The sequence below is a fragment of the Esox lucius genome, chromosome 17, assembly GCF_011004845.1.
Source record: "Esox lucius isolate fEsoLuc1 chromosome 17, fEsoLuc1.pri, whole genome shotgun sequence".
NCBI classification, from domain to species: Eukaryota; Metazoa; Chordata; class Actinopteri; order Esociformes; family Esocidae; genus Esox; species Esox lucius.
This window is the reverse complement of record NC_047585.1, coordinates 15,880,205-15,906,446: the sequence shown is the minus strand read 5'-3', so window position 1 is coordinate 15,906,446 and position 26,242 is coordinate 15,880,205. Positions and strand designations below refer to the sequence as shown.

Here is a 26,242-nt window from a genome sequence, read left to right as displayed (position 1 = left end):
ACCATCTGAATTATGCATGGACATCCCTGTATGTTAATCTGATTAAAACTAAGAGAGAACCACGCTGGGGGAACCCCTGCCCACATCAAAAATGGACAACATCCTAAACTCAGTGGATCAGGCTATACTGGCTCTCTGGAGGAATCTAGTTCATATTCAGTTCTGATCAATTCTGTTTTTCAGTAACCTCCCTTCAGGATGAACTGGCCTGTCTCATATACTGTGAGGCATTAGTGCTGGTTGAAACCCACCCACTGTGAGTTGGACTCGTGAGCACAGTGCTCGTAGCACTGCCATAATTACACCAGACGTCTAGTATCTAAAGGGTGTATGCATTATGCATGATGTGGTCATACCAGTGCATAGTTTTCCACCATTGAAGCTTTTGGTGTAACCAGGATGAAAGTGTGAGTGATAACCAGCTCAGGTAATGTCCTTGAATGACCAGATATCCTGCTGGGTCCGCAGCAGGAGCCCAAACTGGAGATCGCCTGGATTCTTTCATTAGTGTTGATATCAGCAGTAGGGAATTTGCCTCTGTATATTTCCCCTTTAAAGAAATTAAGATTAAAATCGATGAAATTTCACATCCTTTGGTGTATGCAAAAGTAGGGTTCATACATGTCAGATTGAAGTATAAAATGCCAAAAGGCTATGTTGAGGGCAAATTTTGTTTCGGTCAGGTGTATATTCATAGATTCTATTAATGTTTTTATTCTCAGTGGCACAGTAGAAAATGTCAAAAAATTGCTTATTACTTCTTCATTGATTTATTTAAAAGTTCACTTTCAACTTCCTACCCTCCACATAACCATACATACGCCAGGTGAAGACTATAATGGAACCCTGTTTCCAAAAATGTTGGGACGCTACATAAAATGCAAATTGAAGCAGAATGCAATGATGTACAAATCATTCATCCCTATATTTGATTGAAAATAGTACAAATCAGATGTTGAAACTGAGAAATGTTAATTGTTTTGGGAAAAATACATTGTGAATTTGATGCCAGCAACACGTTTCAAAATAATTGGGACAGGGGCATGTTTACCAATGTGTTGCATCACCTCTTCTTTTAACAACACTCTGTAAGTGTTCGGGAACTGAGGAGACAAATTGGTGTATTTTTGAACGTGAAATGTATTCCCATTCTTGCTTGAGCATCTCCTTTGTGATATTATTGTTTCATAATGACCCAAATGTTTTCAATAGGTGACAGGTCTGGACTGCAGACAGACAAATTAAGCCCTCTGACTCTTTTACTATGGAGCCATGCTGTTGTGATATGTGCAGAATGTGGTTTGGAATTGTGTTGCTGAAATAAGAAAGTCATTCTCTTGCCATCCAGACAAAAATATGTTGTCTGGATGGCAGCATATGTTGCTCCAAAACCTGTATATTTAGTTCAGCATTAATGGTGCCTTCACAGATGTGCAAGGCACCCATGCCATGGTCACTAATGCACCCCCATACCATCACGGTTGCTGGCTTTTGAACTGTGTGTTGAAAAGAAGACAGATGGTCCCTCGCCTCTTTAGCCTGGAGGACGTGGCGTCCATGTTTCCCAAAAATAAAATTGAAATAAAAAAAATATATAATATGTGTATATAATAATTTCGATACATTTTGATTAGTCAGACCACAGGGAAGTTTTCCACTTTGCCTCAGTCCATCTTCAATGAGCTTGGGCCCAGAGAAGGCAACAGCGGTTCTGGATCTTGTTTAAATATGTGGTGAACCCCTCCCCATTCTCACTCCAGACAGACCCATCCTCTCTAGAATGATCTTTTAATACCCATTCATGTTACTGACCTTTTCCCAATTGACCTATTAGTTGTGTGATATTCCACCACATTTTTTTAAACATTACACAACGTTTCTTTTCTTTTGTTGCCTCTGTCCCAACTTTTTTGAAATGTGTTTCTTTACTCACATCAAATTCAAAGTGGGCACATATTTTTCAAGAAACAATAAAATGCCCCAGATTCAACATTCTATTTAATTAATAGTTAAATTATTTACACATCTTTGCATTCTGTTTTTATTTACATTCTGCACAGCGTTCCAACCTTTTTGGAAACAAATTGTAAAATATTTTACACTATTTGAACAATCCTTGTTTGGAATTAGGAAAAATGCATCGCACATTCTTGAGAAATATATCCTTGAAGATTACAAAGAATGACAGATGCTTCATTCATGATTTCCTTGGTTTGTTAACCTCAGGAAAACAATTATTGTTCCACCTCATTTAAAGACAAAGCTTCCCATTTCTTAAGGACCTCAAAAGATCACCAAGGGAACTTCACTGACCGTTGAAAGAAGAACTTTCTAACTTAGTAAATGAAAAAAAAAACTGAGAGGGAAACTCTGTCAAACTTTCTCCCCTTGCAATCCCAACTTTAATATGAGCAAAACAGTGCGATCTCTAAACCGCCCTTTAATAGTCTTTCAGGGAGGTGCAGGAAGAGGAACAAACGGCCCCATTCAGCCTCTTCCAAAATGCTAATGCCTCTGGCTCTTAACATTTTTTATTGGGGTTCCCATGTCACAACGCGGCACGGTTTGCCTTGATGGTGGCAACTGGTCGGGTCTGTGCTTCGTTCAAAACATGGATATGCAGCAGAAGAGGTTTTTGACAACAAAATACAGACAGTCTAAGGTTTGTGGAAACCTTTTTATATGTCTAATTCACAGGGACTGACAGGTTCTTGAAGTGAGGCCCTAAATTGGTTTCCCGAACATTTAGAATGTTTGGAAGAATATTAAAGTATAGAGCATTGACATTTAAAATCTGCAGTAGATGTTATTGGCATCGAGGCCCCTTGTCGCTATAACAACCTCGGCATATTTCCCAGGTGTCGTGGGACCTTGTATGATGGTTAGATGGGGGGAAAATGGAGATTCAGAGCCAACAGAACAGGTGCTGTTGTTGAGACCCAAGGCATTTTCTGAAGATGCAATGTAATACCAGCTACTTTGTGTTCTCTTTGTCTTTAACCACAGCACTACCAGTTCTGCCTTGAAGTGAAATGCATGTGATAAACGGAACTGCCATTGCAGGGCGAAATCATTACGTATTTCCTGGTCAATATGGGTGACGTTGGTCGTTAAAGAGATGCTGGTGTGCTTTGTTAGGCAGAAGCAAGCAGAGAGGCTTTTAAACTTTTCCAAGATGACCTTATGATGGGTCATCGTTCCTTTCTCTGTGTTACTGTGAGTTTTCACTATGGAAGTGTTTAAAATTCCAAAAACCCCCGAACATTTCCTCAGTTTTATACATGTGCTTACATTGCAGTCCTTATTCGTTGTATAGTGCTGAACTGGCTGTTTATTGAGTTAACGTTGGGGGTTGAATATTGGAGAAGCCTACAGCTCCAGGGGATGTAGCCCTGACAACAGTGTCCTGATTGATCCTCTGCACACTCAACATTAGGGTAAATGGAATGTTTTCTCTCGAGCAACAGAGTGAAAACCTGTCATCAGTGCCAGCTGGGAAGTGGGGGGGGTTCCACTTATTTCCCCCTTGATCTCCCAACAAATTCCCCCAAATCCCGAGTCCCAGAAATATATTTGTTGTATTTCAAGTTTTCCTGAAATGTTTCTTATATTTCAGTTCCATTGTCAATCCATATGATGAAGTATAGGATGCAACACATTTGCCTCTGATTTTATCTAGAATGTTTTTATTCAATGAATAAAAACGGATCAAAGCCCTCGCTATTAGCATATATGAATTTTTCATGAGAAACGTCAGGGGACCTAACCTATTTCTTCCTCTTAATATCTATTTTACCTTACAAGTTTCAAAAGCTCAACTGAGACTATAACTCTGAATTCTCTGAATGATGTTTATTATGTGATTCAGAGTTTCACTCAAAACCAATGTTATTGGTTGGTTTGTGGACACAATGTGTTCATTCCCACACACTGCTGCTTCAATGCATCTGTAACCTCTACAGGAGTGGCTCAGTCAAATATTTGAGGATGCCATCATGATCAAACACACTTTCACAGCAACTTGTGGCTTCTGCCCAGACTTAACACATTGTAGAGAAAATGGTCCTTAACATTTACATTTACACTAGAACTCTTTTTGTTGTCATTGTGACAGAGTTCCATTAATACATACAGTACAATACATAATCTACCTTATTATTTAAACTTTTGTTAGGAAACTGACTATGAAGTGTCCTGCATGAAACCTCTTCTGCATCACATATCTTAAATGTATTTGCTTTAAGATTACCTTTTGTGTTCACAATGCTTCCTGTTCAGTCACTAGGCTTAGCTAATGTGATTACCCAGCTGCTCCCAGTAAATATGCCACTGCCATCTAGCCAACCCTCATAGGTAATTGACCTCAGGCAAGTGAAGTGCCTAATACTGTATTTCAAAGCAAATTTTAACTGCTCTAACAATGTCTGTATACCCTGCAACAACTATGACTTATCCCACCCAGCTTCATTGTTCATGAATGAGCTATCTCTACAGATGGTACCGTATGATATCCGCACCCTGCCCTGTTTTTTCATGGCCGAGCTATCTCTACAGATGGCATAGGATGATATCCGAACCCAGCCCAGGCCCACCGTGACCTTTTGCTAGTTTCGATTTTATGCTTAAGCAATTATTTCCTAAACAAGATTATGCCACTTAAAGCTCAGATTCTATATCAGGGCTAAACAGCTTAGTGCTTTTTACACTGGCTGTTGCTGTAACATTTACACTGAGACTAGGGACATAAGTGTCCTTTTACTTAACCACTACAAAACCTCTAGAGGCCTCGATTGAACGGCCAGCCCTGAACACACCACTTAACTCCACCCTCTTAACCCTTCTACTGACACACGGGTGGAAAGTGTACAGCCCCTATCATCAACAGCTTTTATGCAGATTAATACATGCCCCATGTCACTTGGATCCTGATATCCGTTTTATGAATTCTGAATGAGAATCTGGAACAGTACTCCCAGTATTTTGGCACGTTATGTCAACCCAAAGCAGTGTCTCTGTGCGAAAGCAAAAAGCACCCACCCAGAACAATGAACGCTGGAGGCAGAATACTACAAAAGGTTTCGTGGATGTCGTAGGCAACACTGATAAACAGTGACTTTTTAATTTTGTCTGTGCGACACCTGGCAAGGGCTTTGGAGCGTGATGCAAATGGCAGAGTTCATCACATTGGCCAAGCTCCCTGTCATCCAAGATTTCTACACCTGTCTCTTTTGGAGGGGGCGCCTATACATTTTTAAAGTCATGCGACTGTTCACATTTAAATTTGGGTCAAAAGCAACTCTAATAGATAATGCTTTTTCCATTTTGTCTGCACAACTCTTGTCAAATGCTGCCTGTAGTGGCTGCACCATCTTACAAGCTTTGGATAATTGATCGAGTAACCTTTCAGTAACTAGTCAGACGCACCAACCACACTGTTCTCAATACTGCCACATCGTAGGCATGGCAACTGGTGCCCCGGACAGGGGACCAAAAGTTATATTCCCATTCTAAACCCTTAACCTAACCCTACCCCATAACAAGACCACGAACCCCTAATGTCAAACATACTGTAACTCCTAACCCCCAAAAACTAATGTCCTTAACTAACTCTCCTAAACATACCTCCAAATTCCTCATGGGGATCGACAAAATGTCCTCACAAGGTCAAATGTTACTTGACTACTGAATGACAGACAGGAAAGTGTTTGACAAAGCAGTTAGCCCTCTGACGATGTAAGAACACATTTACATTAGTAAGAATGCTTTTTATTATCCATCCTGTTGCCTAGTCAACCACCACGACCTGAATGTACATAAACCTCACCCACCACCACCTGAATGTACATAAACCTCACCCACCACCACCTGAATGTACATAAACCTCACCCACCACCACCTGAATGTAAATAACCCTCAACCACCACCACCACCTGAATGTACATAAACCTCACCCACCACCACCTAAGTGTAAATAACCCTCACCCACCACCACCTGAATGTACATAAACCTCACCCACCACCACCTGAATGTACATAAACCTCACCCACCACCACCTGAATGTAAATAACCCTCAACCACCACCACCACCTGAATGTACATAAACCTCACCCACCACCACCTAAGTGTAAATAACCCTCACCCACCACCACCTGAATGTACATAACCCTCACCCACCACCACCTGAATGTACATAAACCTCACCCACCACCACCTGAATGTAAATAACCCTCAACCACCACCACCACCTGAATGTACATAAACCTCACCCACCACCATCTGAATGTAAATAACCCTCACCCACCGCCACCTGAATGTACATAACCCTCACCCACCACCACCTGAATGTACATAACCCTCACCCACCACCACCTGAATGTAAGTAACCCTCACCCACCACCACCTGAATGTAAATAACCCTCACCCACCACCACCTGAATGTACATAAACCTCACCCACCACCACCTGAATGTACATAAACCTCACCCACCCCCACCTTAATGTACATAAACCTCACCCACCACCATCGGAATGTACATAAACCTCACCCACCACCACCTGAATTTGCATAAACCTCACCCACCACCACCTGAATGTGAGTAACCCTCCCCCACCTCGCACTCCGCTATATTGACTCTGTACTCATATTCCATGTATACAGTCAAGTGTTGCCATATTTTATTATTTGTTATTCATTGTGTACATTACTATTTTTCGATCTTCTGCAATTCTTCTGACAGTACCTCTTTCTGTTAGTTTCCAACACTGCGTTGTTGTACAAGGGCCTGTAAGTAAACATTTCACTGTTAATCTCCACCAGTTGTTCGCCAAGCCTGTGACAAATATAATGTGATTTGATTTGGCAGATAATAGGTACATCAGAATGCACAGTACTGTATAATTTTAAATCATTTTCTAGATGGCCTGTGCACTGGTACTAAACAATTAGTTAAGTATCTGTTCCTTACTCACAGTTTGGGCCATCTGTCTGACTGAGAAATAGACTAGGCTATAGAAATTACAATTCTGATACACATAAGGACTAAAATGTCCTTACAAATCCTATCAACAATACAGTGGAAAATACAGCATGTGTGGGAAAAGTAACTAGTTTCACTATAGGAAACAGCTAACTTCCACCTATGTGAAGACAGACAACACAAAGCAATACTATTCTCTTTCCAGACGGGGCGTTTGATGTGAGCTTGACAAAGGCATCTTTCTAACAGGCCTCTTTGACTACATTCCCTCTTTGTCCTTTTAACTTTTCAAGAAGATAGCTAAACGGGTGTGCATAGGTTTTCATTGCAGCAGTTTGTTTCATCTCTGTTAAGAATGCTTTTAAGTGGTACAGGCTCTCAGACACTAGAAGCCTTTTCAATCATTTGATATCTGACATTATATTCTACATTGTGCCTGATAAATAGATGTATGGGTGGATATATTTTGAAAACAGATTTATTGTTTGTGAACAAGTGGGAATATAAGATGATTGGTTGTTTACTACAAAGCCTTTAGTACATAACACATTAGTAGGGATGTTTTGCAATATTAATCATCTTCTATTCCAGCAGTGTGAAATGTTTCTTTGCTGCTCTCTAATATAATCCATTTGTAAGGTATAACAGCTCAGATTGTAGGCCCATGCAATCTGACATAGTTATTTGAAATACAACACAGGTCCATAGGGTTCTGAAACATCATATCCACCTGAAACCTGTGGGTGCAATTTCTTTTCTCCTCGATACATTCATTCGGTGGTATTTTGTATCTCCTTAACTATCCTAGTAATGTGCTACTCAATATCTTGCCACGCTATCAGCATGTATCGCAACAAGACCCCTGAGAGACAAAGGCTCAAGTGCCTTACTGCTGTTGGTTTAAAGTCAGTGTACAATACGGCTCTATGGTGAGAGTCCGTTTAGCCGTTCTCCACATCATTTCCCCAACAACATGCTTGGAGTGTAATAAAAATACACAACGAGCAATCGATTAGAGCAATCCATTAGGTGAACGTGAAGCCACATGGGACATCATTTGCATGGTAAAGCAGTTTCCCGGTGCAACTTCATTGAATTGTGCTTCTGGGCTCCTGTACCTGACAATAGCTAATTGGCTACGGGAAAGTTAAAATGGCCTATCACTGAGAACAGCAAAGCTATGCCTTTCCCACCACGTTGGGGTACACATTGGCTGACAATTCAAATGACCGTTTGGTACCCCGTGAATTAGACACGGCCTCCATTTCTAATGTGGCCATGAATGTTTCTAACAGTCTTGCAGAGAGTGAAAGAATGACTAAACATGTTTTTGACTTCACGTTAAAACAGATCATATTTGCTCATCTACTGACATTAGCCGTGCAGCTTGAAGGACTGTAGATATGAAGAGACATATGCCTACTCTCACTCTCTTGCTCTCTCTTTACACTCACACGTTTTATATGATTCATTTATATCCATAAATCACATTACAACTGACACCAATGGGTTCTGAGAGCACTTATTCTTTACCGCTGGACTGCCTGTGACCTTTGACACAGTGTGGTACCTCACTGGTTGTCTTGCCCTGGTTTCAGACAGGGCTGCATCCTGGAGGCCACAAACTATCAGCCTGCGAGCATGGCAGGGACTCCCCAGTCTGCGCCGTTACCCAAGACCGTTTAGGTCCAACATAACACGAGGGGCTGGTATTTAAGGACCGAGCCAGCAAAGGTCAACTCCATTTAGAGGTTAAATCGGGGAGCACGTTTCTAAGATGTGAACGTCCCACTGGCCTCCCCCCACAACACCGTTGGGCGTATTTGGTGCAGCGCAAAAAACACATTATTGTCAGCATCACCGGACTCTTCTGAGACCAGAGGGTTTGTGAATTTGGGCTTTTGGTGAGACCACCTGTCTCATTGCTGTAGCTACCAGGTCCACACGCTCACGCATGTGCACACGCACACACACACACACACGCACACACACACACACACACACACACACACTATTAATTCCCCAGAAATATGGAACTACCTCCTCAGCTCCAGCTACTCGTTCATGTGAGACATATCCCTGGGACTCTTTCCACGGGAGGATTAAGCAGTGTGCCATGGAAGACAGGCTCCTCATTCTGTGGTCTGGCCTTCCAAGCTGTCTGTCTGGACAGAGGGCAGCAGGCAGTCAGGCTAAGGCACACCTTAAATGGCCTGACATGTTCGCTGCTTATCATGAGGCCTCTAGCTTAAGTAAATTACCCGCAATGTTTTTCCCTTAATAGGACTGGGGGTGGGGGGGGGGGGGGGGGGGGGGGGGGGTCTGTTTTTTGGAAATAATTAATCTGTCTGTTTGGCTGAATCAGATAGAAGAGAACAATAGTGGCCTTTGGCTGGGTGGAGGGGTTCTGCTTGACGTCGTTTATGAGAGAACCCCTCAGTCTGACAGACAGGTGGGTTTTGTAGATGGTGATGATGTTCTGGGCTTCACAGCTCTCTGCCTGCAGGATCCAACCATTAAATTACAATTGACCCGCTCCATTTAGAGGCAGGCTGATTCAAGGCAGTCTGCGGTGTGTGCGCGTGTGTGCGCGTGTTTGTGTGTGAGTGATTGCCGAGCCCTCAAACCATTTGGAATGCTGTGTGTCCAGACTGCTGTGGGTGCTCGTACTCCAGGTTGAGGGAAGCACGGGAGCCGGGTTGCCATGCCTACAGATTTGACTGAAAGACAGCACGGTTATTTTAATGAGTTTGTCTTTTCAGACTTCTGTTTGCACTGTATTCCCAATCAGCTGTGCACACACACAAAACATCTTGGCACTGGGGACCCTTTCTTTTGTTAGTAGTGACCTTCGGGGAAATAGTTCATTGATTCCTGGGGTAACATGATTAAAATGGGGTGTAAGTGGACATTTCTTCTGAACTTGTCAACAATGCGCCTTTCGGCAAACAGGCGTACAGGATTTTGTTTTCTTTCTTTTTGTCCTCGTCTGCTCTATCGTGTTCGCTTTTGTTGTTTTCGCACAGTATTCATACAGTATATGTACGCATGTTTTTTAAGGACTGTGAAAAGAATCTTCAACCGGAGACAAGCGGCTGAAATCGTAATGCCGAGCAAGCACGCACTCATACGGAAATGTTGTCTTCTGTTGGTACAAAATCATTTCCAGTTTCTCCATTGCGGTCTCTCAGACAGGGATGCATACGCAACAGAAGGTTGCGCGCACAGCTTTCAGTAGGTTTGCTAATCACACAGAGTGATGCCATAATGGCTGCCGTGATCACGTAGAGCACCATCTGTGTGTCTCTGCCGGTCTCTCCATTGGCCTTGTGTCTCCTGAGGGCGACGGACGCTTCTCCTACCCTGCTGGCTCACTTGGTCCTGTCCTGTCTGTCCTCCCATCAGAATGGCTGCAGTGATCGACTCACGGACTCACCTGCTGCTGAACCCGCGGTGTCACACACACAGCACAGTATACCACCTGCTGGAAGCACTTAACTTCACAACACTATGCACTTCCTGAATCCGAGGATATATTTTAAGTGTAAGAAAATACCTGTAATATTGTGGATTTATAATAGGTACTGGTTGTACTATAAGTGCAATGTTGAAAGGGTGTTCTCCCTTGGTTGTTAGAGGATTTACGTTGTGTTAACTTTATGCCTTTGGTCTGATCGGATGCCGTTTTTGTAGTGTTGTGCTAGATAAATCAACTCTCAACCTGGATCTGGAAACAATTGGAGAGACCATTAAAGTGCCAGGGATAATGGAGAATTGCACATAAACATGGGCAATTGAATAGGTGGAATTTCATCTGGTTTTCATGTTCAGTCAGAGGTCATGCAAAGTACCCAGTCAGATACCCAGCGAAGTGATTGCTGAAGGTTCAAAGAGAGGTGTGGGTTGTTTGTGATGGAAAATACAAACCGTGAACAGAACATCCACTAAACTGGATTACGGCCAGTTGTCCATACACATTATCCGCAGAGACAATGATCAGTGATCTGCACTGTGATTTCATTAGCTGTTCTAATGCCACTGTATCAACGTCCAGGGCAAACACTTTGAGCGTATTCTGTTTCAGATTTCTTGTAGTCACTTTCAGATGACTGCGTACAGCTCTGCGGATGTCAGATTCCATTATTAGGATGTGTTTATTTTTTACACTGACTAGCTGACAAGTTTGGAATGAAGACACCAACACTGGGCTATTTGCCCAAAGTTGAATGAGACATACTGTGTGCAATTCTGCATATCTGCCAAGCATCTGAGCGTCTAAATTAGCTTCATTTACGCCTCATCGGGATCACTCGTCTTAATGGTTTGATCGTTTTTTGACCCCAGCGAACTTAAAGTCTGGATTTTGAAGTGCCTAAGCATGTTTCTAATAGACGGTGCAGAACGAGTTGCTTAAAACCCATCTGCTCATAAATCAACTATTGTTTTAAAATGTCTTGGAGTATGGGGGTAAAGCCAGGGCGAGACACTGCTAATGAACACACCTTGGTGTATGATGTGAATAGTGTTAATGGAAGCTATTCTCCTGCCTCTGTTCCCCTCTCTTGTTTAATTTCAGGTGGCCTGAGGGACCTGGGGTCTGGATCCTGTTTTTAATTCCGTTACGTTGACAAGATAGGATAAATAGGTCTATATCTCACCCCACTATTTGTTGGTCACTGCCTGAAGGAGATAAGAGATGTGCAATAAATAAAAGAGAATTGGAGAACATTTGTGGAGCGCATCTACACTTTATTTTCCAGATACAGTGGATATAAAAAGTATACACACCCCTGTTAAAATGCCTGGTTTTTGTGATGTAAAAGAATGAGACAAAAATAAATCATGTCAGAACTTTTTCCACTTTTAATGTGACCTATAATGTGAACAATTAAATGGAAAAACAAACTGAAATCCTCGAGGGGGATGTGGCTGTGTTCTTATAACTGGGGATGTGGCTGTGTTCAGAATTAACCAATCACATTCAAAATCATGTTAAATAAAAGCCATTACAACCCTGCCATCATTTAAAGTGACTCTGAGTAATCACAAATAAAGTTCAGCTGTTCTAGTGGGATTTTCCTGACATTTTCTTGGTTGCATCTCAGAGCATAAGCCATGGTCCGCAGAGAGCTTCTAAAGCATCAGAGGGATCTCATTGTTGAAAGATATCAGTCAAGAGAAGGGTACAAAATAATTTCCAAAGCATTAGATATACCATGGAACACAGTGAAGACAGTCATCATCAAGTGGAGAAAATATGGCACAACAGAGACATTATCAAGAACTGGACGCCCCTCCAAAATTGGTCAGGGAAGCTTCCAAGAAGCCTACAGCAACATTAAAGGAACTGTAGGAATTTCTGGCAAGTACTGGCTGTGTGCTACATGTGACAACAATCTCCCGTATTCTTCATATGAATGGGCTATTGGGCAGGGTGGCAAGACGCAAGCCTTTTCTTACAAAGAAACACATCCAAGCCTGGCATGTTGGGAAAATGTGTTATGGTCTTATGAAACCAAGTTGGAACATTTTGGCCATAATTCCAAAATGTATGTTTTGCACAAAAACAACACTGCACATCACCCGAAGAACACCATACCCACAGTGAAGCATGGTGGTGGCAGCATCATGCTTTAGGGCTGTTTTTCTTCAGCTGGAACCAGGGCCTTAGTCAGGGCGGAGGGAAATATGAACAGTTCCAAATACCAGGGAATTTTGGCACAAAACCGTCAGCCGTCCGTTAGAAAGATGAAGATGAAGAGGAAGTTCACCTTTCAGCATGACAACGACCCAAAGCACACATCCAAATGCACAAAAGCATGGCTTCACCAGAAGAAGATTAACGTTTTGGAATGGCCCAGTCAGAGCCCAGACCTGAATCCAATTGAACATCTGTGGGGTGATCTGAAGAGGGCTGTGCACAGGAGATGTCCTCACAATCTGACAGATTTGGAGGGCTTTTGCAAAGAACAGTGGGCAAATATTTCCACATCAAGATGTGCCATGCTAATATACTCCTACCCAAAAAGACTGAGTGCTGAAATAAAATCAAAAGGCACTTCAACAAAATATTAGTTTAAGGGTGTGCACACTTATGCAACCATGTTATTGTGAGTTTTTTCTTTTTCCCCCTCAAAGATTTCAGATTGTTTTTAATTGAATTGTTCACGTTATACAAGTATTTGATACACTGCCGATTTTGCAGGTTTTCCCACTCACAAAGCATGTAGAAGTCTGTAATTTTGATCATAGGTAACTGTGAGTGACGGAATCTAAAACAAAAATCCAGAAAATCACATTGTATGATTTTTAAGGAATTAATTTGCATTTTATTGAATGACATAAGTATTTGAAACATCAGAAAAGCAGAACTTAATATTTTGTACCGAAACCTTTGTTTGCAATTACAGAGATCATACGTTTCCTGTAGTTCTTGACCAGGTTTGCACACACTGCAGCAGGGTTTTTGGCCCCCTCCTCCATACAGACCTTCTCCAGATCCTTCAGGTTTCTGGGCTGTCGCTGGGCAATATAGACTTTCAGCTCCCTCCAAAGATTTTCTATTGGGTTCAGGTCTGGAGAATGGCTAGGCCACTCCAGGACCTTGAGATGCTCATCCTTTTTCTTCCTCCAAACACGGCGTCTGTTTGACTGAGTGTGTTAACAGGTGTCTTTTATAGAGGTAACAAGTTCAAACAGGTGCAGTTAATACAGGTAATGAGTGGAGAACAGGAGGGCTTCTTAAAGAAAAACTAACAGGTTTGTGAGAGCCGGAGTTCTTACAGGTTGGTAGGTGATCAAATACTTATGTCATGCAATAAAATGCAAATTAATTTTAGATTCAGTCTCTCACAGTTGAAGTGTACCTATGATAAAAATCACAGACCTCTACATGCTTTGTAAGTAGGAAAACCTGCAAATCGGCAGTGTATCAAATACTTGTTCTCCCCACTGTAAGTCACATTAAAGGTAGAAAAAGTTCTGACATAATTTATATTTGTCTTATTCTTTTACATCACAAGAACCTGGCATATTAACAGGGGTGTGTAGACTTTTTATATCCACTGTAGGTCTACCGATATCTTCTTGGTGCTGTGCGTGTGTACAATCTATGTAACTATATCACAAAGCGCAAATATACACTAGTGTTCAAAAGTTTGGGGTCACTTAGAAATGTCCTTGTTTTAAAAATTTTTGTCTATTACAATAATGTCAAATTCATCAGAAATACAGTGTACTGTAGACATTGTCAATGTTGTAGATGACGTATTGGAGCTGAAAACCGATTTTCAATGGAATATCTACATGGGGACACAGAGGCCCATTATCAGCAACCATCACTCCTGTGTTCCAACGGCACGTTGTGTTTGCTAATCCAAGTTGATCATTTTAAAAGACTAATTGATCATTACAAAACCCTGTTGCTATTATGTCAGCACAGCTAAAATATGTTGTGATGATTAAATAAGCAATAAAACTGGCCTTTATACTAGTTCAGTCTCTTCAGCATCAGTGTTTGTGGGATCGATTACAGGCTCATAATGGCCAGAAACAAATTACGTTTTTTGAAACTCAGTCTATTGTTGTTCTGAGAAATGAGGGTTATTCCATGCAATAATTTCCAAGAAACTGAAGATAATGTTCAACAGTACTATCTTCACAGCACAGCGCAAACTGACTAAGCAGAATAGTATGAGGAGCGGGGGGCCCCGGTGCACAACTGAGCAAGAGGACAAATACATTAGAGTGTCTAGTTTGAGAAACCGATGCATCACAGGCCGGCACATGCACAGGTAAGGCTCAACCAGTGCAGGGCACATGCTCCTTTGCTATCTAGTGCCCTTTGCAGTTGACATGTACCCGTCTGCCTTGGTGACGCGCATCACGCAACCCGACAGGTATGCATCGCCCATCTTTTTTAACTGTGTCACTCACTCCAACACATTGTCTGTGCATGTGATCCGACAACTCCGCCCACTTTTTCAGCACATGCCCAACGGAAGGTCTGTGCACAGTATTGCTCACAGGTCCTCGACTGGCAGCTTCCAAATAGGACCCTCAAAACCCCAGTTGTTAGGTCAACGGTGGAGAAGTGACTCCGGGATACTGGCCTTCTAGACAGAGTCCTTTCTCTGTCCAGTGTCTGTGTTTTTTGCCCATCGTAATCTTTTCTTTTTATTGACCAGTCTGAAAAATTGCTTTTTCTTCGCAACTCTGCCTAGAAGGCCGACATCCCAGAGTCGCCTCTTCACTGTTGATGTTGAGACTTGTGTTTTGCGGGTAATATTTAATGAAGCTGACAGTTGAGGACCTGTGAGGCGTCTGTTTCGCAAAATACGCACTCTAATTTTATTGCTTCAGCTGTGCTTCAGCTGTGCTAACATAATTGCAAAAGGGTTTCTAATGGTCAATTAGTCTTTTAAAATGATATACTTGGATTAGCAAACACAACATGCCATTGGAACACACGACTGATGGTTGCTGATAATGGACCTCTGTACGCCTATCTAGATATTCCATGAAAAATCTGTTTCCAGCTACAATAATCATTTACAACATTAACAATATCTATACTGTACAGTGGGGAGAACAAGTATTCGATACACTGTCGACTACAGGAAACGTATGATCTCTGTAATTGCAAACAAAGGTTTATGTACCAATTATTAAGTTCTGCTTTTCTGATGTATCAAATACGTATGTCATGCAATAAAATGCAAATTCATTATAAAAAAATCATACAATGTGATTTTCTGGATTTTTGTTTTAGATTCCGTCTCTCACAATTGAAGTGTAGCTATGATAAAAATGACAGACCTCTACATGCTTTGTAAGTAGGAAAACCTGTAGAATCGGCAGTGTATCAAATACTTGTTCTCCCCACTCAGTTTCTGATAAATTTGATGTTATTTTGATGGACAAAAAAATATTGCTTTTCTTTTGAAAACAAGGACATATCCAAGCCACCCCAAACTTTTGAACAGTAGTGTATGTATTTGCATTTCAATGAAATAAGTTGGATGAGCCATCTCAATCTATAAACCTTCACTGTCATGGTTCTATTGGACTATGAATCTGAGCATCCCTAAATTAAGTCAGTGGGTAATTCCAGTCAGTGTTATTAGCATGACCTACAGACATTAGAAAAAGTAAGTAAACCCCTGGAATGTTTTCTGTGGTATTAAACAACAATGCATGTTTAAACCTAAGACTTCAGCAATGCTCGCTTTAACCCTTTAAACACACAGACTATCGTTAAAATGTTCGATCTTTTCAAAATGCTTTTCCAATAAATATAGCATCCATGCCGCTTCTAATTTACTTTGTTTTAGAACATTACGATATTTACAAGTCAGTTTTCACTCCACCTAAATTATACTAATCATACCCAGCCAACAAGACCATGACACAGTCTCATTGAAACAATCATTTTGATTTTCTTTCCTGAGCAATTCCAATATTCCTGCAAATGGAATGTCTGTCACGCTGATATCTCCCTAAAATTGTCGCTACGTTGCTAGTTCATCTTCACGTGACCTATGTCCACCACAGCCTTCTCTGTGGCATTTTAACAAACACATTTTATTGCTTTAGGTGTAAATGAACGTTTGCTTTTGCACAACAAGTCAGGTCCGCTTCATGTAATGTGTGGGGAACGAGGTGTGAATGTGTTATTGACTTGTCCGTAAAGGCAGAGGGGAAAAGGCAACCCCCGGGTGCATTGGCCGGGACAATGGCAGGTTTGTCTGGCCTGAGTGCGTGAACACTAAGCTTTTCGGAACTGGCAGCTCGCCCCGGTACCTTCCCTCCTGTCGTCGTTGTTTCCAGAGCGGTCCAGTTCCAAAGCAGTAAGTGTTTGTGTAAAGTTCATAAGGCTTCCCTCTGTTTGTGTTGCCATAATGGCGACTTCATCCCGCTGCTGCTCTGAGAGAGGGCGGAGGGCCTTGGAGGGCTCGGCTGGCGCTGTCTCTGGCGTGTGAGTGTTCTCCGTGACTGGCGCTGGCAATCAGTTGCTCGAATTATCCAAAAGGCCAATGTTCTCCTCCGACTGTCCAGAACACATCCGATCATTACGTCGGCTTTGAATTGGGGCTAATTCATGTTCGTTTTTTTCTGGAAATGAGCAAAGAAAAAAAACTAAGGTTCACACGTTTACTTGGTCTTCTGATTAGTCATCAGATGGTTGTTTTCAGCAATGTTGTTAGGTAATACTTCAATTACCTAGACCACACATACAAAATAACTTCAGTTTGATAAGAACCGAAATACACATTTTGATGAAAGTGAATTACCACAAAACATTTCACTGAACCGTTAATGTAGGCCTCACACAATTTCATAATAATGGTAATAGTCGGAGAGGCAATGTATTTGACCTCAGAATGGACTATGCACCAAATCATAATTTCATTTTCTAATGAATATGTGGTAAATAGCCTCCATTTATTTGATGGCTGTTGTATTTGACGTGCATTGATCTAGTGGCAAACCGTAACAATTATCTAATGTGTCCATTCAAAGCAGGAATACAATCCAGGTATCCAATCCAATTCCCACCATTTTCCTGCTGTCAGCACATGGAAACACGGGCAATAATAACCTTGCACAGGCCTGCACAAATAGTTCACCACTAAAAAGGCCAAGGTTTTTTCTTTTTTCACTGCAGTTTTACAACCCGCATCAGCATAATTCAAGCATGACCCTCTGCCCCACCCCCTTTTCATTTTCTCCCTTTTCTCCCCGTTAAAGCCTGAGTCTCAGACCGGGTCCACGCCATACATCATCCGGACTGCGCCGCCCCCGCCTCCCCGCCTCCCACGGCGCCGTGGGATGGAGGCGGTGCTTTTGTTGGGCTGTGGAGGGCCCTTATCGGCAGTCTCAGCACTCTCTCTCTGCTCCTGTCTCCCTCTCTCTTTCTCTCTCTCTTGCTCTCTCTGCTTCCTCCCCACAGGTCACATGGGCTCTGCTCGCCCCGGTCTGTGGGCTACTGGACCCATGTCTGTGCTCATCAATCTGTGTCAATCAAGGTCTCTAAACCGCTCGCTCAGAACATCCCTGTTTTCATTACACAGGTTCGTTGGTTCTTATGGTCAAACAAACAAAACATCATCTTCGGACAGATCATGCTTCCCTTGACTGGGTGGGCGAAGTCAAGAGCAGGCCTGGGAGCAGATGTAACCAAGGGATAGTGCTGGCTTTGTCTTCTGTAATGCCTGAAAGACAATCTCAACCAGCGTGATAGGAAATAAGGAGATTGTCCCTGCCTACAAAGAGGATCACTCCTTGAGATCTGTATGTAAAACTGTTAGCCAAGCAGACAGCCGTCAAAAGTTGCCCTGTAACTGTGTGTATTCTGTAAAACATATGTTCTTAACTCTTTTTCAAACAGCACTTTAAGCAATGCTTCAGGTGTGGCAGATATACATTGTTGGTCAGGAACTTGCATTCCTCCACATTTCCTCCTCTCTCTTTCATACACAGCCAGTGAATAGCCTTTAGATCAAGCTTTGTGAGAATGATTGTCAGTAGCTTAATGAGCTACTTTGCCAAGCTTGAGGCTTTGGCAACGTATGTGTCTACAGTGCCTCTCTCACTCCTTCTCCAGTCAGTGTGACAGGATCCAGTCTGAGTGGACACATCTAAAGCCGTCACTGGGATTTTGACGAACCCTCACTGTTCTATTTTCAGATTTTTCCTTTGAACGGAATTGGATTGCCTCTAAAGGGAATGGTTGTTCATTTGTGTCTTGCGAGGGAACAGCACAGAGAATGAAGTTAAGTCTTGTAAGTGATGTCTTATCTTGTGAGGTTTCAGCGTGTGTGTGTGTGTGTGTGCGTGCGACACTTTAGCTGCCTGTTGGATGTTTTGGTCTTTGCACGTGTACTGAGGCGCTTCGGGAGGTATTATCGAATATCCCCCTCAAAGAGAAGAGAGGAGCTAGTCCGTTCATGCTTTGAATCTATCAGACTTTTTGAATCTCTTTGAATAGAACCTCTTGTTGTAGTACAATAAATATGGTCATATTGAAGTTGTTCTGTTGAATTCACAGGGGAAATGACTGGGCCAACATTGTGATCACGGTTAGATTATATATTTTTTGTATCCATTTCATTCTTTGGTAAACACAAGGACAATCTAATTGGATTGTGAACTAGTATATAAACCTTGTTCGCCTGTTTGCAAACATTAGCAATACACTGCGTATTGGTGAGAGATCCCAGAGACTTTTTGCAGAGCAGCAGTGAAAAGCACCCTCTGTTTACATGTTTGTTAGGAGTGAATTTCACAATGCTTTTGGATCGTAACAGGATTTTAGGGGTCATATGAATGTCCTGCTTAATGTTTGGTTTGCCTTATACCAGTTGTAACTTCAACCAGGAAAACATATTTTTTGCTAGTCATATCAATGTGCTCAGTGTCCTAGTAATTTTTTTTATTTTGTACGACATAGAACTGACATGTACATTGCATTTTTATATGATATGTGCTTCCATTTTTGTAATGACTCTCAGTCAGTGTCTCCTCCAGGGTTCTCTAGGTACCTCCAGGTAGTGTTTTTGTGTATAAGTCATAACTATTTCAGTCTAGCCTCTGTTAAGTTTAGGCAGATTGCATGGCTGGTGTTCTTCAACCCTGACCGTCTGTATTACATTTACTTAGTAAAGCTAAAGTTAATGTTTCAACTTTTACGCAAGAATACACAAGGCAAATTACAGAAAGCCTGACTGTTTTTGTCAAGTTCCAACCCGACAGTGCGAATACAAAGGGACATATCAAAAGACATTATGTCAAATACACAACAGCAGCATGTCAGGAGTAAGATACCCCTAAAACCTCTCTATACAGTGGGAATTCCATAGCTTCATCTGTCTATTTAACACTCCACCCCCCCCCCCCCACCCACACACACACACACACTCACTTACACACCATTACACCATAAAATGACGGACAAGACCAGGACTGGGATATTTCCGACAGCTTTGTCAAACAGTTCGCCCCGCCAACACTGTCCAGATGTCCTGCTGTAGGAGCTTGAGAAATCCGAAATGGATTGTGCGCACCTCATTCCCCATAAATCAGGTGGGAGCAGGAATATCAATGTGAAGAGGTCTCTTCAGGGACAGGAATAAGGGTAACAACCAACCTAGTATTCTTTATATCCCTGTCCCAATTCAGTATATTACTCTGCTGTATTTGCATCAAGGGAATCATACTTTCCTAGTGTTGGACGGAAGTAAATTGCGTTGGGGTTTGATGGAGGAGGGGATTTGGTATATAAGTCCCATCCATCATGTCAGGCTGTGGCAACATCTCATCCACAGTTTCGTCCTGGGAAATTGCCAACATCAGTCAGATGGCGTGAACGAACGTGGGGAGGACCTCGCTGCGCTAGTTCACACAAAATAATATCCCTGTCCCCGCGGTGCCGGCTGTGAATTCGTTACGATCCTCTCTTGGCTACTCGTTGAGGATCACGGACTAATATGAGGATTGTCCTGGGCATGGGGCGTCCATCATTGGCTCAGGACTTCAAAGAGACGTTAGCAGGAAAGAAGCACTTGGCTTTTCTACATTTGAGCAGATGGATATAGAGGGATGGACAGTCAGAGAGATGGGAGAAGTCGACCTTTCGCATCAGTTGTACTTAAAATGTGACACATTATTCTATCAGGCGTTATGCTGTTGTCCCAACACTGTGACAGTGTCAGACTCGTTGCTCAAACTCTCAGATGAACACTTCAGTTATAATCCAGTAACCATAAGTTGTTGTGTAACATGGCCTGTTTCGCAATTTAAACCAAATTCACTTCCAAATCCACTGAAGTGCCTTTCAGCAAATAAATAACAAACTATAGCAGCTAGCCCATACTTGTAGATAGAAAATCACCATATCTTTAAATTAAGAATAATGACGCTAGGTGGTTGGGGGCAATTGCAGCAGAGCTTGCAGCAGTATTTACATTGGATGTCCCATTATGTGCAACAGGTCTCAATATTTCACTTAGACAAACAGAGCTTTCAGGAGGAAGCAGAGCGGAGTTTCAAAATGGAAAAACACATTAGAGGAGGAGGAAAATACCCACTTCTGTTTGACTCATGAAATATACTGTAAGTGATGCTGTGGTCTAAGTCACTGCTTTACACTGCAGCTGAGTCATTGCGGCCTGCAGTTCATATCTTGGATACCACAGCATAACAACTGGGCTTGTTGCCCTCAAGCTACTCCTGTTGTAGTTAGAGTACCTGCAAGCTCAAGGGTGCTTGTTGGCCGGAGAATGCGCTCACCTCCTCGCGTGTGTGCGCCAGAGAGAACTTCCTGGAAAGAACCCTAACAGCTTAATATGATGTGCATAGCAGGACCATATAGGAGGAATAATCATTTATTCAATTATTAAAGAAACACAGTTGAGGAAATGCAAAAAAAGACAATGCTTTAGACACAATAGATACAGCAAAACAATTCATTCATGCAGGATTGTTGAGGCTGTCTTAAAGACAACTTTGTGTCCTCGGAATTATGTTAATGCACAACAATGATTTGTAAAACCTGGCTATGTTCAGTGTCAACATACTGTATTTCTACTGCTATTACATTTCTCCTTAAAGCTATTATGTTGCTCTTTAATGTCTCACTATTCTGTTTGTCCTTAGCGTATTGCTAATCCATGCTACTGGTGGTGGTCCAACGAACTAAGCCGCTGCCTTTGCTGCACGTGAACCCTTCGAGCACAGGTTCTCACCTCTATATCTCCCTATTGTGTCTGTCCAATTAAGAAAAAGAAACCAATCAGAAAAATAGGTATAGAAATAATGATGATTGGATCCATATTGGGTCATGTGGTGTAACCTGGGTTGGTGTCTCTCTCGGTCCCTGGTCACTGTAGTTCATATGGGGTCAGTAAGGTCATTTGACCCACTTGGTACAGAGGTCGGTGACCCTGCAGTTCATCTCAGGAACCACTCCATATCGATGGACCAATAGCATCATTCTTCTACGTCCCATTACCTCCTGTCATTTTTCCCCTCCGCCCCGTACCCCTCTACCTGCATCTTGTGCAGAAAGACTCCTGCAATATTAATGGTTTAGTAATTGAACTGTTCACTCTCTGGCACGCATGGCGAAGCAGAGTGAAATTGAGCCAAATCTCAATTAGACAAGGTTATTATTTAATATTGCTCTGAATTCCTAATCTCATTAGGGGCCTTGTTTCTGTTTTGCTCCTGCTGTTGCTGCTACTAACATTTTAATAATGAATGAGGTCCTCTTGCTCATAAGAATGTAGAGTAATCTGAATCTTGTCCCCACCTTTGTTCGCCAAAGGTCAGAATGTAACCAATTGCAAGTCACCATGATATTTTGTATGATTACATTACATGCAGTAACTGCAGGCCCCCAAATAAAGGTACTTTTTTAATTACAGTCCTGTGGATATACTTGAAGTCTGTAAGTAGTTCATTATTAAGATTAATTTGAAATGACATGAGTATCAACATTCGTCGAGGGCTATACTTAACAGAAAACCTGTTCAATGTTTTGCTATTGCCAGTAAACTCTAAATCTGTTAAGTATATGTTTGGTCTCAAGTCACTTTACAAAATAAGCGATTGACTAGCAACAGAAATGTAGGTTTATGTTTAACATTAATAACGTATTCCGTTGTTTGAGTTGTGATTCTGTGATTGACTGGGAATCACTGATGAGCCTTTTCCAGGGTTTTGTGTGGAGCAGGTTGAAACTCTCTTCCTGCCGTTGCAGGTCTTTTGTGAGGAAAATATTTGTATCCATTTTGACAAGACGAGGACCTGCTTAATCCCATTACAGGCTTGCAGCACATCACACTACAGTAGACTAGACACTCTCCTGCCTGCCTGTCTCTTTGTTGTATTGCAGAGCCTGTAGAGTTGTGCATGTGAAAGAAGCAGACGGCAAGAGGTGGAACAACATAGGGTCTTGGATTGGCAACAGTTGCACGTTGCTGGCCATCAGAACTTCATTTTCCTTTAGCCAACTTGACTGCTGTGTCTATATTTTCTTGATAATGCCTAAACTCACATCTGAAAAATGTCATGTAAAGTCTGGTGTAAAGTGTTGAGTAACATGTGGAATAATCCCACCAACCAAAAATCCTTGTTTAGCCATCAAAAAAATCTACTCTGCAGTATGTGAACAGAGCCTTGACTTTGGTGTATAGGTCAAGGTTAGGATTCTATGCCAGCCCAGATGGCTGAACTAGGAGACTGAAGGGACAGCGAGCATGCCAACCAGAACACTGTGCCAGCAACATCTCTGCATGAAGAGAGAAGTGGGTGTCTTGGAGTCAGTCTGGAGCCTGAATTATGTCAAATGAACCTGCAGGTAGATCGAGGACGTGGCAGACAAACCCTCCATCTCTGCTTGCCTCCTACATTTCCACTGTTATCAGGCCTTTGCCTGCTGTTCATTCTCAGTGAGATATGTTTTCTTACACATCTTGGCAAGTAGCCCACTGAAATGAAGGAGACCAGTGTAAGAGCAGCACTCGACAGAATCTTGAGTTCAAACTTAAGCGTGGCTCCAGATTGCACATGGCCCACATTTAGCCCACATCCCCCTGTCCTTCTCCCTCCACACCAGAACAGCTTCTGTTCCCTTTGAGCTGCTGCTAAGGGAGGTCGGAGTTCATAATGGTCTTCCCGCGGCGAGCAGCTTTTAACCTCCTGCCAGCTTCATCAGTCTCAGGCTCAGGCTATTGCTGCTGAAGGAGAGGATTAAGAACAGCCCGCGGTCTCAGAGCAGGTTTGCCTGGAGCCAATTCAATCGATTCATATAGACCGTACAGTATGCCAGGTTCGAACTGGGCGTTGCAATCTCCCGCTTGTCTAACCCCTGTGTTTTCTATGGACCTCTCTCAGCCAGATGGCCAAGTTGGATCTGGGTAAATGCTCAGCGAGGGCGAGACCAAATTAAATCCGATGGCAAATGATCAAGCACAGATTGAACAGGACATAATCCATCTAAGTAGGGCTAGGTTGATAAGGTCCCTGGGAGGAACATAATGTCGCTTTTAAACTCACCGGAAATAAAATTCCAACAAAGCACAGGCCAATTAGCACAGCACAGCGTCCTACCTTGATTCTAATCTGTCATTTGCTTGCATAAATCACAGTGTGTGGGAAAAGAGCGGAAAGGGAGCAACAAATAATGCCCGAGGCATTTTCCCAGTCCAGACTCAGGGATCATATCAAAGCAATGTCAATATGAGATCGGAGGAAACGTATATGACCTAAATTGTGATAAAGTGGGGTGAGTGTATTACATACTCCATTGTGCGGGGCTCTGTCTGTGCCATCAGGCAGGTCAGGCAGTGGGTCAGAATAACCGGGACGGAGTCGCAAAGGCCACAGAGAGTTAATACCATTAGCATGAGGCACGGGAAGAGGGTTCAGGGCTCGTCTCCATCTGAAAACAGAGCCTCGCAATGAAATGAATTCAATCGACTCTTTCACTCCATGGTCAATTATTCAATTACTTCTCATGAACTGCCATTTGACCTCTGTGTTTCCTATTGAATTTGGTAACTGAGGGAGAAGATTACGGAAAAGAGGAGCAGGTTTTGTAGTCAATATGTTGAACACATCAGTAAAAAGCAAGCTCTTTGTTAAAACGAGCGAGCCTGTTGGAGTGTGGCTAACTGGAAATCTCTTGCGTCTGGTTCTCGCTCCATACTACTGAAATAACAAGCTTAACATACATGGATTCCATCTCCCAGTAACAATATTGTTTTACCATTAATTGGATCATCATCACAAAAGACACCAGTTCTAACCCGTTGTTACTAAATTTAGATGCTTGAGGATGAGGTGTTTTCACCTATTTTCATATCTGTGTGTGGACATTTTGGAGACTCCCCAAAGACCAATGAGCATTATCATTTGGTAAGGTGATCTTAGCTTTTTATGTAGTCTGTCTGTGCTATTGAAATAATTAGAGTCCTGACTAGAATGACCCAATGCGCTGGGTCAAAGCCAGCATGAATGCAGCTAATGAACACCCCAGAGACTACTACATAATGTAGTAGAGTCTGTGGTCAAGGTGGACATTACTGCAGAGACCTCTTCCCCCAGCATCCTTTTCTCTAGTCATACAGTACTGTGTAGCGCATTATGATCCATTATAACTGCTTAACATTAGCCATTCTGTGGGGGATGACCGCTTCCCTGCCAACCCTGTGGAAGCAAGTGTCGACGTACAACGCTGAGAGAACATATAAACAATTAAATTGGGGCACTACTTGCTCTGAGTCAGCTGTAAAATAGGGAATAATAAGAATACTTGGTGAAGTACACTTACGAGTGGTGCAGTGTTCTAAGTCACAGACTCGCAGTACCGCTTTGTCACTGCAATCAGGAGTTCAAATCCTGGTCACTGCATCACCAAAATGCCTAGGGGTCCCACAGGAAACTGGAGTGGCTCAGTGCAACCGGATGAATGTGTGGATATCAAGCAGGTGACTGCCTGCAAGCTGAATCGGTTGGCCGGGGAATTTGCTGTACTCCATGCCAAGTACTTCACAGTTAAACAAGTAGTGTGATGAAAAGAATGACTGCGTGGTGAGATGTTTTAGAAGGATACGTCTGGACAGTGGCGTCGTTAAGCTTGGGCATCCGGGCTATAGCCCCGGATCTTTGTTATCTTTTCAACTCAAATTGACCAAAAAAGAAAATTTGCCCCTGATCTATTCATCTATAATTTCGATTGCACATTATGACAATGTAGACGTTTAGGCCATCAAATTTACATGTACATTCAAAACGCAGTACTTTCTGTCCCAGGGGACGGGGGGATGAGCTAAGCCCCAAATGTATTGTGATCCTAGCCACGCCTCTACGTCTGGATCTTCAAACCACGCCCTCAGTGGAGTTGTTGTGATGTCATGGCCGTGATTGCCAATCTGATCGCATCTATGGCGCAGACCTTTAAGAAACCTTAAGATATCTCAGTGTTACAGGTACTAGCAATTATTTTCAATCTGTGGGCAAAGTCTAGGACCCTTGGTTAGGCCAAATGGTGGAGAGGGCTGTGTCTCCTCTGGTCCTGACCTGATGGCTGTTTGCCCATTGTTGTTGCTCTGGTCTTCTGTTTTGAGTTGCGTGGTTCGGGTGGATGTTCCTCTGATTTGGTGGCTCCTGTGAATGTTCCTTTAACCTCGGTTCCGGGGGGCTCTTCTTAGTTTGTTGGATCCTCTTAGTTTGCTGTTTACTCTGGATTCCTCTGATTTGG

The 26,242-nt window shown here is 42.5% G+C and overlaps 1 protein-coding gene across 7 annotated transcripts in view; it reads left to right on the top strand.

Moving 5' to 3' along the window:
* chl1b (cell adhesion molecule L1-like b) overlaps nt 1–26,242 on the top strand; it is an 86,406-nt gene that overhangs the window by 23,749 nt on the left and 36,415 nt on the right. Inside the window, exon 1 of one of the 7 annotated variants that reach the window (XM_020055843.2) lies at nt 2,602–2,662. The exons of 5 other annotated variants lie outside the window; for them this stretch is intronic. The gene's annotated coding sequence lies outside the window, so the exon portion shown is untranslated. Of the gene's footprint in view, nt 1–2,601; nt 2,663–18,597; nt 18,762–26,242 lie in introns of those variants that run through there. One more of the 7 variants, XM_010881943.3, reaches the window with a different exon arrangement.